We start from the raw sequence: 8,708 nt of genomic DNA, 5'->3' as shown, positions 1-8,708 counted from the left end.
TGACCTAGTTGACTTGCACCATTGTGTTAGCTTAGCTGAGGCAGAACAATATGGCATATGTGGTGGGGAGGAGTTGCTTGCCTCATGGCAGCCAGAAAGCAAATGCAAACAAAGCATTGGAGACAAGACTGGTCCTTCAAAGACATATAGCCAGTCACCTACTTCTTTCAGTGATACCCCACTCCCCAAAGTTCCCACTTCCTCCCAGATAGCACCACCAGCTAGAGGCAGTTCACAGTTGAATCCTAACAGGCACCAGCGGATCAGGCAGAAACTCCAAGGAAACCATATAAAGAGTTGTGAAATGGAACAGCAAAACCAGAAGAAATGCAGACAAGAATACACAGTGTCCATCTTTAGGGGCCTGTTCTTCTCTGCCTATAGGAATACAAGAAGACTGGCAGAGTTCAGTGATGGGTTTTGAAGGGAAAAATCAGAATCCTTGTCTGTCAGATGTGTGTGTATGTCTCTGTGTTCATGTGTATGCAGGCGTGTGGAGGGGGCAAGATAAACATCAGCGTTTGTGTTGTTCTTCATGAGCCATTCACCCTGTCTTAGAGCTTCCTAATTAGGCTAAGCTAGCTATCCAGTAAGTCCAGAGTCCTTTCTGTTTCCATCTCCCAAAGCTGAGAGTGGGAACTCATGCCATCAGGCCCAGTTTAAATTTTCCCCCACCCCCTCTTTGTGTGTGTGTGTGTGTGTGTGTGTGTGTGTGTGCGCACACACACACACACACACACACACACACGCGCGCGCGCTTGCATGTGTTTATGCACATGTGCATGCACACACACATTATAAAGTGTATGCAGAGGTTAATTGACAATCTTCAGAAGCCACTTCTCCCTTTCCACCACCTGAGATCCAGAGATGGGTGTTAGGTCTGTACCTACTAAGCCATGTGACAAGCCAGCCATCTAGGTTTCCCGTGGATGCTGGGCACCAAATTCAAGTGTTTTTACCGACTAAGCCCTCCAGTGGCCTTTTCAATTTTCTCTATGTATTTTCTCAAATTGGTTTGGACAAGCACAATTGAAGGTATGAATGCAGACTCCATAATTTCCACAGGGCTGTGTTTAGGAGGTGTTTTTTTTTTTTTAAACCAAGAAGTGGTACTTGGAAAATGCATCTTGATGGACTTACCTAGGAAAGTATCCTTGCATAGCCTTGCTCTCATCTGCAGTGTTTTAGGTAAAGAACAGATTGATGGAGATAAGGTAGGCAAGCCAAGCACCCCTAAGATTTGCCAATCAGTTTGCCTCTACAAAGAACTAAGTAATGAATGTACTCAATAGAAAAGAGTGTTGAAAAGATCCACAGTACAGAGAAAGGTAATTTAGGAGCAAACATGGTCTTCAGCATCCTCAAACAGTTCCCTGTTTCTAAATACCTGGTTTTTACTCTGACATGGAGGAATAATGTAGTATTTCAATCAGTGTGTTAATAACTATACAAGCTATCCAAAATGAAAAACATCCATTCAGCACAATTGTGTGATAGTGCCTTTGGGAGTGAGCTTTGGCAATTTAGGCATCAATCAATAAATTATCTCTCACTTCATGGAGTTCATACTCTATTTAGTATGACCCAATAGAAATAGTTGTGCAAAATCTATACTTTCAAACTGAAATAAGTAGGATACTAAGGGTCCTAAGAGATGATGAAGGCAGAATGGTTAGCATAAGCTAAGGGAGTGGGGTAAAGAGCATAAACGAAGAGAGTGGGATAAATAGGACATTGTTCTGAGAAAGACAAAGCAAAGGCAATAAGCCTGGCAGATCAAAGTAACAGACCCCAAAATGCCTGTAGAGTAAAGCAGATCTAACATTGTCCCAACTTCACAATCAACAAACAAATGCCAGTGTCCTTCATTAACTGTTTATTACATTTCACATAGAAAAATGTCAGGTGGCAATCACTAAAGAGGTACTTCAGTCTTCTCTGAGAAGTATTTAAGAAAAGTGTACATTTAAAATTTTTAGTATGTGCAATCCCTTAATGCTGAATATTTAGTACCCACCCATGATTCATACATAAAAATACTCAGGGCTATAAAATATACAATGAGGAGATTTCCTTCTCCACACCAAGATACTGCGGTACCCAGTACTTTCTCACTTCACCTTCTCTCCTGGAGCCATCCCTCATTGCCAGTGATGAGCTTCTTCCCTCTGTTACAGAACTTGGGTTGTAGTGCAGTATTTTTATGCCATGACCTGTAGAATGTTGTTGTTTGAAATTATGCATTGCTTCTTTTCTGGTCCCTGAGACATCTTGTTCAACATCAACAACTTCAGGAAAGGAAAATTTATTTTGGCCCAAGGCTTGAGTCCAATCTACGGTTACTTGGCCCCAACACTGAGGCCTGGTGGACCCGAACCAGATGACAGGGCAGGAAGATATAACCTACTTCCTCCAGGTGGTCCCCACCTCCTAAAATTCCCAGAATATCCCACCATGAAGCCACCATCCAAGGAACAGCCTTTCAATTAGAGAGCCTTTTTTGAAGGGTGGGGAAGAGGGGAGGGACACTTCATCTTCAAGGTGACATGGACTGCTCAGTTTGAAAATAGCTTAAGTTTGTTATTTGTCCACTAGATGGCACCTTTATACTTCTCTGTTGCCCTCAGAATCAGAGCAGGAGGACAGAAATCAAACTGCAATTCCAAGATAGCCAACTTTTCAAATATTAATTTTAAATCTCTAGTTCTTATCAAGCAGTTCCTCCTCCCCATAGGACTTCCCTGAATCTCCAGATCTGGCTTCCAGTTCCCCTTACTAAGTAGCCAGGACCAGTGCCCACAGCAGTCAGTGTGTACCAGGCTGCCCCTAGGACAGCAGAGGATGCTCCTCCATCACCCTGTCCACGTTGTCTTTGTCATCTTGCTTCTGTCGAGGTCCTGTAACAGTTTTCCAGCTGCCTTCTTAAATCTCTCTTCGCGTCAGCATCCTCCATATCCAATCTGCAGAATCTACTACCCCCCTAATCACTTAAAGTACTGCTCAAATTATGTCATACTTCTTGGAAACAGGCTAAGGATTTCAGAAGAAGGAGCTACATTCAGTGTGACTTTAGCTGAGTAGCCTGCAAAGGGCGACTGTTACAGGTTTGGCCTGCAGTGTGACTGATGAGGTGGCCCTGGGGTCTTTTGAGAAGCCAGGTACAGTGGGAAGTCTATAGATACTTGCCACTCACAACTATTATGGAATCCCAATCTCTAGTATCTCTCCACTTCGCTAGAGGGTTTGCTCTTAGCCCCCACCACACACTCCAACCATGATATGCCACCATCCATCATCCCCATCAAGTTGGCACTCGGCCTTTGAACATCCCAAACTGAGGGCTAAATAAAGCTCTTTTCTAATTAAGTGGTCTGTCTCTTGCAATTTGCACAATAACACAAATCTGACTAGCAAACCCCAAAACACATATACATGGAACAGACATACATACAAAGGTGCACATGCATACATACATCTACACACACTAATACACACATGCATAAATGCACACACAGCACAACACACACCACATACAATATATATACACAAATACACACAGACCCACAGAGCACATACACACAGAGCACATACACACGTACAGCAATACACAGATGCATTCACACATATACACAGAGAGCCATACACACAGCATAATCATATTCATTGGAAGTTTACAGATTCAGTCACTCCAACATTCCATGGGTCAGATCTCTCTCCCTCCCTCTCTCTCTCTCTCTCTTTCTCTCTCTCTGTAAAGGTTTCCTTCCAGCCATGTTTCCTTGGCTCCTCCTTGCCCAGCCTGATTTAGTCACAAACCAACCATGAAGCACACAAGAACCAGTTTCTGTGACATTGGAGAATTGGGTATTTTGTGACAATGGCACAGAAAAGCCACCTGCAGCTATGACTCCCCCGCCCCCCATTGAAATGAAGTTGTTCATCTCACATAAAAGAGAGAATGCCTGTGTGGTAATATTTTGTTTGTGATCTAACAAATAAAGCTTGCCTAAAGATCAGATTGTGGAGGTAGCCACACTAGTTAGTCATAGATGCCAGGGCAGAGATGATGCACACCTTTAATCCCAGCACCTGGGGGGGGGGGCAGAGGCAGACCGATCTCTGTGAGTTCAAGGTCCTGGGCTACACAAGATTGAGTCTAAAAGAGAAACAGCCAGGCAGTGGCTCACATCTTTAATCCTGGTACTTGGGAGTCACAAGCCTTTAATCTCAGCACTAGGGAGGTAGAGACAGGAATGATATGGCAGGGCAGAGAGAGGAATGTCAGACAGGAGGAGACAGGAGCAAATTGCATTCAGTCTGAGGATTCTTAGGGACAGAGTTGCCCCTTTGGTCTGAGAATTCAGTAGAGAGGTCTCTCTTATGGCTGGCCCCTTGACTTCTCTGTCCTTTCCAAATTCAGTCCCAAATATCTGACTCCAGGTTTTTATTATTAAGACCTATTAGAATTCGTGCTACATGCCCGAGGTAGTGAAAGCTCTGTCACGTGGGCAGTGTTTCTAAATGAATCACCTGGTTCAGGTGCTGTAAAGAGGGAACCTCCAAACAAGAATGTCTGGGGTCAGGGATTCCCAAGGAAGGGCAGAATGACTATTCAGAGCTTATGCCCACCAGAGGGCATAGTGGCTCTGTGAACGGAGAAACTCTCAGTCCAGACTCCAGCTGGTTAAAAGTCGAAAAACAGTTGGAGACTCACTCCCCGCTCAGTCTCATTTGCGCTGCTGTCTTCAGCAGGGAGCCCTCACTCAGGTTGCCAGCCTCAGCTGGGGCACCCTATAACAAAGCTATAACTCAGCATTTTCCTTAGATCTTGTTCTGAGTGTGGGAGAGCAAGCTGTGTGGAGTCCCCTGACATGATACTGAGAACATCTGTGTCTGGCTCCCAGGCCCGTTTAGTAAAGGATGTCACCATGCCCTGCCTGCCTGGGGCAAGCGCGCTCAGAAGGGCCTGCCAAGCAAGCAGAGAGGAAAGTGGGTGATCTCCGCATAGACAGAGGTCTTTCTATCCCACCCCTTCAGACAGAGATGCAGAGCTTCCCTTGCTGGAGACAGTGGCTCATCTGTCCAGATGTGAGCCCAGCAGTTGTCAGTGGGATCCGGCTGGCTTTACTCTCCTGTCTGAAACCCCTTGCTCCTTTGTCTCCTCATACTGGGATTCACTGTTTGTTGTGGTTAAAACAGGATTTCTGTGAGGATCCTAAGCCCCTGAGAGAAGTGAGAGCTTTTCTCTGGTGTGATGAGCCCTGCAGGTGTAAAAGACTCTTTTGTTTTTCTCTTGTTAACAGAACATCGTCCTGGCAAAGAATAACGATCCCTGAAGACAGTCACCTTTTCCCCTGTTCACAGCCCTTGGTTCTTACGTGTCCTGTTGCATGCCTGGAATAAGAAGTGTGCTGAGAGCTAGCATCTTGTTCTGTCAGGAAGATCTGCAGACACAGTGGGGGCCTTGGGTCTTAGTCATGGATCTTACAGCCCTTTTCAGGTAGCTTATGTTCTCACACAGATACCCCTATCTCTAATGGTCACCTCCCATTTTAGCACCACAGTTTGGCTGCTTGTTAATGTTGCTAACTGAACCCCAGTACAGTTTCATTTATTTGTTATATATTATATATTAGTTGATTTTTTTGTTGTTGTTGTGAAAGAACACTTCACCAAAAGCAACTTATAGAAGGAAGAGTTTATCTGGGCTCACAGTTCTAGAGGGATAAAAGCCCACAATTACCTGTAGTATCAAACAAAAGTCAGCTCAAATCCCCTGTCTAACACACCCACTTCCCTTTCCATACAGTATCTCCTTTACATGTTAGTGAGTACAGATGAGTGGACAGCTGGTGTAAATTGTGGGAAAATAAGAGTAGGAATATAATATAATGCTGCATACATTATTTGGCTTTGATGTCTCTAAATTTGGGGGACATAGTCTCCTTTCAAATAAAGCATCATTCCTTCCAGAGAGAGCAACATGGCAAACATACAGCAAGCACAAACCTTGTCCAGAGATGTATCTCTCAGAGGTCAAGAAAAGCCAGGTATGAATAGACATGCTACACCAACTACACATTTGAGTGACCCGTCCCTAGTAATATAGTTCATTCTTCCCATTGGATTGTCATCGAGGCCTTTGCTTCCAACTTTGATATCTGCATGTGACCACATGTGGCATTGACTTTTACTAGGGAACTCTGAAGAAGCATGTACTCATCCCAGAATCAAAGACAACATACAGAGTAAAGACTTCACCAAAGTCTCAAGTAGGCAAATATGAATTCATTTTGGCTTACACGCAGAATGTAGGTGAGGGGCTATTCCCAGGGGTGTGAGTGAGTCCAACACCACAATATCATCAAAAAGTTTCACTCCATCATGAATGATGACCTCATGGAAGTTGGTGTTAAAATGAGGGTAAGTTTTAAGTAGAGAGTCAGGGATATGCATAACTTAGTAACCTTGATGAAGATCACCCATCACATGGTTATAGTACTAGCCTTCTGCAAAGTATACTGCAAGTTGTGATCCTTACGTGGACATAAGTTCCTGCTCTGGCTAGCCCCAGAGCCTCAGAGTTTTCTTTCTATCAGCATCAGATTCTAGGGAAATTCCAATTTCTTAGAGTTCGTTGTTGCAGTTCTCTGATCACCAAAGGAGGGCCACAAGTGTCTCTTTAGGTCATCTTTAGGAGCCTTACATCTGGATGACAGTCTTGGTATTGAAGTACAAAGTTGAGCTGAGGCTCTCAAATAGGTTTCACATTCACTTGCAATTGTCCACAGACAAGTGTAAAACAAGACTAACAATGTTTGTGATTCAATAACTTGCATGAGAAATTTCTGTCTCTTCTTGTTGGTCCATGGCTGCTTTGGCTTCTGAGTCTTTTGACAACTGAAACTGGGAAAACTCTTCACTCAGTAACTTCTATTGTCCCAATCAGGGCAATCTTTCTTTTCTAGGGTTCTTTCTTTTCTAAGGAAAGTCTTTAAAGATAATTTTTACTTAATGTACTGGCACCTATGATGGACGGAGTCTCACCGATAAAAATGCCCTAAGACACCTTTCCTACTGTATCAATGGAGAGCACAGAGATTTTATAAAATGATAATACTATCTTTCCCAATTTTGATTTATTTGCCCACACTTTCAAATGAGCACACAAGACTTTTTCTTGAGAAATTGCTTATTTTTCATGCATTTCGTTCAGCTCTGCTCTTTGTCCTCATCCACACAGTCACCTGGCAGAAGCAGCCAGCAGCCAGCATGCCACCATGTGAATGCTTAGCTGCTTTGAAGCCTCCTCCCCCAAGCTGGCTAAACCACTGGTAAATTCACCTTCACTCTGAATTCTAGGACCTAGACAAAATGTACAGTTTCTCCCTAGAATTAACGCCAAAAGCTTCCAGTCCAGTTCCCCATAAAATCTTTATTTCCATCTGAAAATTCATGATGTGTGCTGTCCACACTTCTATTAGTACTCTATTAGTATTAGCCCCCCCATCAGAATCAACCATTAAGTTCTGCTCATATATGCTAGGGTGACTGGCTTTTCTTTTCCTCCCTCTTTTCTTTCTTCCAACCCCACCCCCCTCTTCATCCTTCTTTGAGATAATATCTCAAAGTCCAGGCTGGCTGGCTTCAAATTTGCTGTGTAGCTGCAGAGGACCCTGAACTCCTGGACCTTTTGGCCTTCACCTCTTGAGTGTTGGATTCTCTAGGGCTTCTGTGACCCATGAGCTCAAGAAGTCTTCTACATTTCCTGAAAACCAGCTTAAAGACTTGATAACCATCCAGCCAAGTTTAATCACGGAGACAACCTTATTTTTAAGGTGCCCATTTCTGGGTTAGTTACATCTATGTTTCTGTGACCACAACACTTGGAAGGAACTATTTATGGGAGTAAAGGTTTATTTGACTCAGTTTTAGAGAGGTTTACTCTATTATGTAGTCCTTCATGGCAAGTGAAGCAGCCTAATTCTTGCTGGCAGGGGTATATGGTAAACCCTGTTCACATTATGGCATACCAGTAACTGGGGGCCAGAAACAACACTCAAAAGCTTGCTTCTGATAACCTGCTTTTCCTAAAAAGCTCCACCTCCTGAGTTTTCTATAGCCTCTTAAAATACTGTCCTCATCTAGGGAAGATGTATTCAAAATGTGCACAAGCCTGTCAGGAACATTTCATTAAAGTATAGCACATACCCATGTTATCTCTGTCTGGAGACAGTTTGAAATCTTCCTGTACAAGCTGGATGCTTTGTAGAAATCCTTTCACAATTGCTCCAGCAGTGACACCCAACATAAACTGAGTAAAGCAGCTATAGTTAGCATCTTTTGTTTGCTCTTGATCTGAAGGGGAAAACATGTAGATTTGCTCCATTAAGAGTGATGTTAGCCATGTCTTTCATAGATGTTTTTTTATCACTGGGAAAGGTTTCAACTTATTGCAGGTTAAGTATATTTATTATGAAAAGGTATTGGATTTTGTTGATCGCTTTTGTTGCAGTTATTAAGACAATCATGGTGTTTATCCTTTATTCTAAAGCTATGTGTTACACTGATTGATTTTGGGATGTTGAAAAAACTCTGCATTATTACAATAAAACCCACTTGGCCATGGCATCTAACATTCCTATATATCATTGGATCCATTTCATCAATATTTTGTTGAAGGTATTTTAGCCTATAAAGGATGC

This window comes from Phodopus roborovskii, unplaced genomic scaffold, assembly GCF_943737965.1.
Source record: "Phodopus roborovskii unplaced genomic scaffold, PHOROB, whole genome shotgun sequence".
NCBI classification, from domain to species: domain Eukaryota; kingdom Metazoa; phylum Chordata; class Mammalia; order Rodentia; family Cricetidae; genus Phodopus; species Phodopus roborovskii.
The sequence above is the reverse complement of the archived record's forward strand: the minus strand, read 5'-3'. Positions refer to the sequence as shown.